General features: G+C 40.6%; 1 long non-coding RNA gene across 1 annotated transcript; it reads left to right on the top strand.

Annotated features, from left to right (window-relative positions):
• Window positions 1–681: 681 nt before the first annotated feature.
• LOC119377117 (uncharacterized) lies at window positions 682–1,738 on the top strand. The gene is made up of 4 exons (XR_007414652.1): window positions 682–726; window positions 1,242–1,274; window positions 1,347–1,397; window positions 1,585–1,738. It is a non-coding gene; the product is annotated as an uncharacterized LOC119377117 (long non-coding RNA).
• Window positions 1,739–8,491: the final 6,753 nt, after the last annotated feature.

Below are 8,491 nucleotides of genomic sequence, written 5' to 3' on the forward strand. Positions count from 1 at the left end.
TGTGTATTGATCGCAGACCTGCTTGCAAGACTTAGAAGTTCTAAAACCTTTTTTCAGATATGAGCACGGAGATCACCAGCCGGCATTCATGTAAGTGCTAGTTGCCGTTTTTTTGCATCGTCTAGCATACCATTATTGTTCTAATTAAGCACATTTCAACAGGGAACCACATGCACGTCATGGATCGAGTATGCAAATTGACGCGCCACAAATGTGAGTTATGTTTTTTTTTTTTCTTTTTCAAACCTAAGAGCAGGTTTCTAACACAGTGATACTTTGCAGGCAACAGAGCCAAGAAAGCATGCGAGTACCTCTTGTTGAAGCTAGGTAGGTGTTCTAAGTTGTTCAATTCCTCAAAACCAATTTAAGTAATATCATTGTGCCTGCACTGTGTATTGATCGCAGACCTGCTTGCAAGACTTAGAAGTTCTAAAACCTTTTTTCAGATATGAGCACGGAGATCGCCAGCCGGCATTCATGTAAGTGCTAGTTGCCGTTTTTTTGCATCGTCTAGCATACCATTATTGTTCTAATTAAGCACATTTCAACAGGGCGCAACATGCACGCCTTGGATCAAGTCTGCAAATTGACACACCAGTAATGTGAGTTACGGTTTTCTTTCTTTTTTTTTTTCTTTTCTACCCCCTAGGAGCAGGTTTATAACACAGTGATAATTTGCAGGCATCAGAGCCAAGAAAGCATGCGAACACCTCTTGTTGAAGCTAGGTAGGTGTTCTAAGTTGTTCAATTCCTCAAAACCAATTTAAGTAATATCATTGTGCCTGCACTGTGTATTGATCACAGACCTGCTTGCAAGATTTAGAAGGTCTAAAATCCTTTTTCAGATATGAGCACGGAAACTGCCAGCCGGCATTCGTGTAAGTGCTAGTTACCATTTTTTTGCATCGTCTAGTATGCCATTATTGTTCTAATTAATCCATTTCAGCAGGGCGCAACATGCACGCCGTGGATCAAGTCTGCAAATTGACACACCAGTAATGTGAGTTACGGTTTTCTTTTTTTTTTTTCTTTTCTACCCCCTAGGAGCAGGTTTATAACACAGTGATAATTTGCAGGCATCAGAGCCAAGAAAGCATGCGAACACCTCTTGTTGAAGCTAGGTAGGTGTTCTAAGTTGTTCAATTCCTCAAAACCAATTTAAGTAATATCATTGTGCCTGCACTGTGTATTGATCACAGACCTGCTTGCAAGATTTAGAAGGTCTAAAATCCTTTTTTCAGATATGAGCACGGAAACTGCCAGCCGGCATTCGTGTAAGTGCTAGTTACCATTTTTTTGCATCGTCTAGTATGCCATTATTGTTCTAATTAAGCACATTTCAACAGGGAATCACACGCACGTCGTGGATCGAGTCTGCAAATTGACGCACCAGTAATGTGAGTTACGGTTTTTCTTTTTGTAGTTTGCTGATTTTTGTTATAACTGCAATAAAATTATTGTGCCTGCAGCTTTATAGAACAGAATGGCGTAATTATGAGCAAGGCCTCGCACTAGGTTCATCAGAAAATGTTTCAAAGGGATCAACCAATTCTGCCACTTATAGTTCTCATGAATTGTTTGTAGGTTCCCAGATGTCCAGAATCGTGACAGAACGTACTGCACCTTGACTCCTTCAAAGTAAGACTTTTCTGGATGTTTGTCTGTCATGTTCGTTTTAATGATAAGACACTCATATAGCTCCATATTCAATATCTCTTCGCTTGTAGCCAAAGCACGACGTTCCCACCTACTGCAAGAGAGGCCTCCTGCCTTGTGTGCTCCGCAAAGTAAGTTTCAATTCAAGAGATGCACAGGCACAAACCACTTTGCAGGATCTGTTTTAAATGAATCCAATCTAGGTTATTTATCCTCTTAAAGTTATTAGGGCTTTCAATAATGCATACTGAGATTACAGCAGCTTTAATTAAAATTTATCATTTTCAACAAGTGCAGCTATAAATCTTAGGTCAAACATTAATCCCAAGTTTTTGGCCTCCTAGCATGTATTTATTGAATGCATACTGTAGATGAATCAAGTGTTTTAATTATGTTCTGAATGGATTTTTGGCAAGTGTTCTAGTTTGACACTCCTCTGTCTTAGGTCAAGAAAAAATTCTGAAAGAATTGGAACGAATTCGACTGCAAAATGAAACCATCGTTCAAATGTTGACTGCTATAGTTCCAAGGCACACAGACCAACTGGGCAACTTTACGTTCCCGTTAAGTAGTCGGGAAGATGTTTCATCTCTTGAAGATCAACTTGCAAGTAGCATGGAGCTCAGACGAGAACTGGTGAGCATATTACTTAGTACTATAGCTGTGTGAATAGGAAAATTTTCAGTACACAGTGAATGCAAACAATAATGTTTCAGTGTGAATCGAATAATTCTTCTAATTGAGCAGTTTTGAATGTCGGCGTCCTAAAACACAAGACCAAGCACACTGCGTACCAATTTATGTTTGTTATATTTGTTTTTAATCGTAAATGGTATATTTGTATTCTGGTAATATGAATGCTTGTAATGATATAATTCTAGTGCAAATGTTAGGAAGTTTCAATATTCACACACCCTTACTTAATATAGCACCGAAATTGTCACTTTTTTACTCTCTTTAGGTTAAGCGTTTGGCAGCCATTGGTGGTGGAACGACTGGTCAGGCGGTGCGAGCTCAACTGAGATTCATTTTTGAAGACTCCCTGGCCTCTCTGTATAGTTACACTGGATGGAAAGCAAAAGAGAATTTCTCCCACCTACATCTCTGCGATATTATTAAAGGTGAGCAATTTGGTGAAAATTTTTGTTCAGGCTCCACATTTTAGAAAAGCTTCGAATGTGTCTAAGTGTATTTTTTTTTTTAATACCTGTGAGTTCATATCATTTCTCGCTTACGAATTCCTCAGTGGCCGTGATTGCTGTGGGCAAATTAAATGCATCATCATTCAAAACAAAGCTATTATAAATTGAAAATTTGTTTAGTTTTCAAACCTATTGCATTTTGTAGCAAGGTGAAATGGGAAATGACCAGTGAGAAGTGCAAAATGCACTTTTATACTTTGAGCTATTCAATGTGAGAATGTCAAGGTAATGCTTATATAAATGCTAAATTGTGTCTCATGTCTGTTTTTTTTTATTTTATCATCGGTCAAAGAGAAACACCATCCTATCATTCAAAAACTATTTTATTACTAATTTTCATTTGTAATATGTAAAATACAAGTCTGATAAGTATATTCAGTTTAGCTTGCAATTGATGGTGCAATGGTATGTGCGCAGGCCCAATTAGCTTAGTGGGCCTGGAAACTGGCAAAACTTGATGTGCATATCTGCATTAGTGGCATACTTGGTGTGAGTGCATGAAAATTTTAAGAAGCTTCTATAGCACAATGGTAGCCAGCATACAAAATATGCTGAGGTAGAACTCAAGGTTAAGTACCCCTGTCACACTGGAGGTGCAAATGTCATTAGGTTCGAAGATCAATCATTCGTGCACCGAATGTCATTCGATCTGTGGTGGTGCTACACTGGAAAAACTAATGTCATTCGTTCATGATATCAATGTCGATAATCGAAAAAAGAAGGCCGGAAAAGTTGAGGAAGGTAAATGCAGTGTGGTGGAAGAGAGAAGTTATTTATTTAGAATGTATGTCAGGAGTCGCGTCACTAATAAACACAGAGAGAAATGGTATTTTGTATAATATCCGGCCAAAACAAGCCAGGACGACGCTTAGCCAGTAGCCACAGCCAAGAGAACACAACAAACATGGCCGACATGGCAGTGCCGCTGCACGACGACGCCAAGCTGCAGCATGTAAGCGTTTAGTTGCTCTGTATTTGGCGTTGCGCGAAAAGCGTGTGAGCCAAAAGAAAAGAGTGGGGCGAGAAATAGATGAAGAGTGCAACGCAGCGATGACATTCTCCAACGCATTCAAGCGAATGCGTTCTCGATCGCGGCAGTGGTCGCCACTGCATCCGCCGAGCTTACGCAGCTCTTCCACGATCCGGGCATACACTTTACTATTCCTCTTGGCTTTGCGCAAGTCACTAAATTGTCTTCCCAAAGCTGACTGTGTCCAGTGCGCTCGTGGAGCTGATGATTCCATTGCTGCATGCACACGTGCGCACAGGCGTCTGTTTGTTTACATGGCAGCATGGCCGACAGCGCCGGGACGCGAGCCAGACGCCACTGAGGTGGAGAGTAAAAACATTTCGCAAAAGCGTTCCGTACACATGTACTCTTTAAAATAATAGATGCCTTGCAATACGCAAAATTAATAGCGTGTTAGAATGAATGCTTCCGAACTTGAGACTGCGGATTGACACATTCTAAGTAGTCTCTGGGGTGGAGAGTACACATTCGGTCCGAGTGCGACGGCAAATGTGTTTCTCGAACTCATTCGATTTTTTAAGTCACTCGATCCTAATGACATTAAATATCGCTGTGTAGCAGCCGCATAATGTCATTAGATGCGAATGTCATTCCATTCGAATGACATTAAAACGTCCAGTGTGACAGGGGTATTAGTCATGGTTATACACAACATACCATGCACACCTAGCACATACAGTTCTTATGTGAAAAGCAGAGATATAGGTTGACCCCTAATTGTAGTACTCCATGTGAAAAAAAAAAGATTTGAATACTGGTTGACTGATATTTTCTTTTTTGAAGCTGACAAATTGCAACTTAGTGCACCTTTATTTACGATAACTTGTCACTGCCATGGGAGCATCATCTTCATCACAAGTGTTGGCAAAGCTGTCCTTGTCTCTGCGAGATCCTCGGCATCCCAAATCACCTTGTCCTCACTGCCATTGAGCACATTCAAAATGCAATACTTTTTACAGCTTGTTACAATTATTTCTGCTGGCAAGTCCTCCCACGCATTCTTGACCCTCATCAGCTGTCATACAGCGTCTCTTCAGTGTCATGGTGGCATAATCCTTCACCAACCACTCTTTCTAGAACTTTGTGACACTGTCCTTAAAGATTTGCAACAACTACATCTAGTGGCAGCAGCTGGGTCATCATACTGCCAGGTATAACAACCAGTTCATGTTGGCCTTCTGTAGGGTGTCCTTGACGCCTGAGCAAATGTGGCCTGTGAACGAGTGTAGGATTAGCTATTTGAAGGATACTCTAATAGCTGATTACGAGTGACATTTTGAAAAAAAAAAAAAAAAACATCGACCAATATTCCAATATTTTATTAAACATGGTAGCTTGTGAAAGGAGTAAACTATTGGCCTCAAGGGCGACCACTGGAGAGGCCAGCGCTGCTGTCGCTGTGACGTAGTAAACATCACGTCACTCGCCCCTGCAGTCTTCAGTACAGCGTGCTTGCTCTCAACCCCGAGGCAGTTCATTTTCTAGCTAAGAGGTTTGTTTACTACAAGATGCTGCAGTGCCGGATGCATTTGAGCGAGCCTATATGTGAATGGATTCCCAGAGAAGGCAAGCGGGTTAGGGCGAGAGAGAAAGTTGGGTGGGCAGATGAGATTAGGAAGTTTGCGGGTATAAAGTGGCAGCCGCAAGCACAGGACCGAGTTGACAGGCGGAATATGGGGCCTTTGTCCTGCAGTAAACGTAGTCTGGCTGATGATGATGATAATGTGAATGAGCCCTTCCTAATGAATTGCAAAGCATGTAATATTTTTGCTCTTCACCCTGTTTTTATAATTCTTTGTTACAGAAGCGGTAAAGCTGAACCACCGCACTCGTGGTGCTTCTGACGATGAAATAAAGGGCTTCATAACGATCTGGCTCAAGAACGCGAAGATACGGCAGGGGTGAGTGAGGCAAGCAGTGAAGAATTATTCTGGAAATGCTGAAAAATGATAGGCATAATTGCAGCGCAATGGCAAATACTCTGATGCATGCATAATTATGAGTAATAATAAGTGAACATTGATTGGCGAACAATTTTAACTTTCTGGAGGCATGTACTATCCATGGCATGTTTCTTTATATGCCTTGCAAAGACTAAGGGAACCTAAAGTTTTTATTTAAAGACGACAAAGGCTATTCAGCTGGTATATACTCAAAGGTTGGAAGTACAATAAAAGCTTGTTAGTTTGACTCCCATTGATTTGCAATATCGGAAATTTTGGACGTGTTCTGGGGGTCCCAACAAGCATATGTATTGTTCAGTGGCATCAAGCTCTTTTTAACTCGGTAATGGGTCATTCCACGCCAAACGTCCCAGCCATTTGGCGACCATTTCAAATCTATTCGAATAAAATCCTGCCGATTTACTGCATTGAAAACTGGTAGAATATTTTTTAAAGAGAAAAAATTTTTTGGTCATGTGGCTGCCTTCCCAGCATTTTGTCTGGGTGTTGTTCGTCAAAAAAATTTATTTTGTAAGTACCGCGCCTTCTTTCTGTACCAAATTTGGTCTACATGTTAAGTAAAGGTGCTTGTGTAAGGTGTTTGAAACTAAGTAATATTAGGGCAATTTTTCTGCCACATACGCCTCCAAGAATTTAGCCAAAATGTGTTATGTTTCCATTTTTTTTTTATTGCAGTACTGTACTTTGAATATCCGAGCAGTGAATAGTTACTCCAAAGAAGGTATATGTTGCGAAAAAAAAATTTTAGACCTCTCAAGTTAAACTTTACGAGGCACAACACAAGTTTCACAAAATCATAATTTTTGTCCATATTGAGACGCTATTTCCACCATGTGGTGGTCCAACTAAAAATCACCTTCATACCTCAATCTAAAGCAAATAAACAATTATTTCCATATGGCAAGTTTTACCAATACAATTTTTGTTTTAAGGAAGAAAATAATTTTTGAAGTTTCCCATTAGCAGCTATCTTCCCATTTGGTCATACGACAGCCTCCCCCTTGAAGTTCCCCATTGCCGACATCTCTCACCATAACAATATTCATCAAGAAACTGGAAGCATACTGATATAATCGGCCATTGTTTTTCGATTTCTTGATTCTTAGGATAATATGGTCAATTCTGACATTTTTTCTGGGGTCATGCAATTCAAATTAACGGGCTTTGCTGTACATATAATGTGCCTAAGGCAAAGCACACTGCCTTGGTGCGATTATGAAAGCCACTAAGGTCAAATGTAGTGAACGTGGTCATGTACTGATAGATAAGTACCGTATCTACTTGCGAAATGAACCCACCTGTATTTTAGAAAAGTTGACACCGATTTGGGGGGAGGGTTCATTACGCGGGAGAAAAAAGTCATGGTAGTTATAACAGCGAAAAATTCGCACGGCGGTTTTGCTTGTTTTGGCCCGCGAAATGCACGACGAATCGTTTTTTTAACCCGAAGCTCTTGTTTCTCCCGTTATGAACGCGCACGGAGCGACGCCGAAGTGTCGTCCAGCCGGTCAGTTCACTCCAGCGCATGCTCGACCAATTTAATGTTTAAAACCAGCCGTGCAGCTAGCGTACCAGCCAAATGCGGCCTGCGCAGCAGGTGTCCAACTAGTTCACTATGACAAGCCCGACAACAAAATCGCAGCATCGGATGGCGGTGCACAAACGTTGGCAGTGCACAACGCGCCGTAGTGCAGTGGGCGACATTGCATGGCCTCTGAGATAGAGGGCGCGTGGCGTGTTTTTACGCTATAAGCAAAGAGGTTCCTTCTGCATTTGACAGATGGCGCTCTGCCGCAAAAGGCGCGACTTTTAAATTTTAATTGACATCGTCGGAGCTTGCGCTGCTCATAACTGGTCAGCATGGTTGTTAAACTATAATTTGACTTTTATTGCATCGTTATTTTGTGATATAATGGCTTGATTTAAGGGGGGAAGAGGCACTTTGACATGAAGCATCTTTTTATTTAAGTTAGGATGAGGAAAACTTCGGTGATCATCTATTTACATGTGTAAATATCAAATATGAACTCAGTTTTATGTAGCCGTTAAGACAATTTTTTTAATTAATCATTCATTAAAATTTCGTTTAATCACCTTTTTAATAAATTGGCTAACTCGGATCCTGCTGAATTAAATGTCATTACATTCTACAGTTATCAAAGAGTGCAAAAAGCAAATTTTATGGTTCTAGCTTTCCTACAACAAAAGTTATGAAGCTTCAAAATCCGCCATTCGATTACAGAGAAAATGTATTTTTGTTATTTTCTCTCTTGTAAAAACTTACGCTTTTCTATAGTAACATATGACACTTTGTTGCACTCACTAAACATCCAGCTTTTCAGTAATACAAAAATGATCAAAATCGAGTGTACCAAAGCTGAGAAACGCTCGCTAAAAGAATGACAGGTGGCCAAAAAATTGAAACTGAGAAAAAAGCAAAAAACAAAACTCTGTATCTTCAAGGAGCGCTACACAAGTAAAAATGCTTTACTTTGCAAATAAATGCCTTAGAAGACACCAGGAGAGTAGCTTATCACATTTTCCAATCGAAACGGCCCCCATGCATGTCATTTCAAGCAGTTTGTTGATTGCGGAGAAGTCGACGATGCCGTAGTTAGCCGCCGACGGGTCAGAGCCCT

The sequence above is a fragment of the Rhipicephalus sanguineus genome, unplaced genomic scaffold (assembly GCF_013339695.2).
Source record: "Rhipicephalus sanguineus isolate Rsan-2018 unplaced genomic scaffold, BIME_Rsan_1.4 Seq352, whole genome shotgun sequence".
Classification (NCBI taxonomy): Eukaryota; Metazoa; Arthropoda; class Arachnida; order Ixodida; family Ixodidae; genus Rhipicephalus; species Rhipicephalus sanguineus.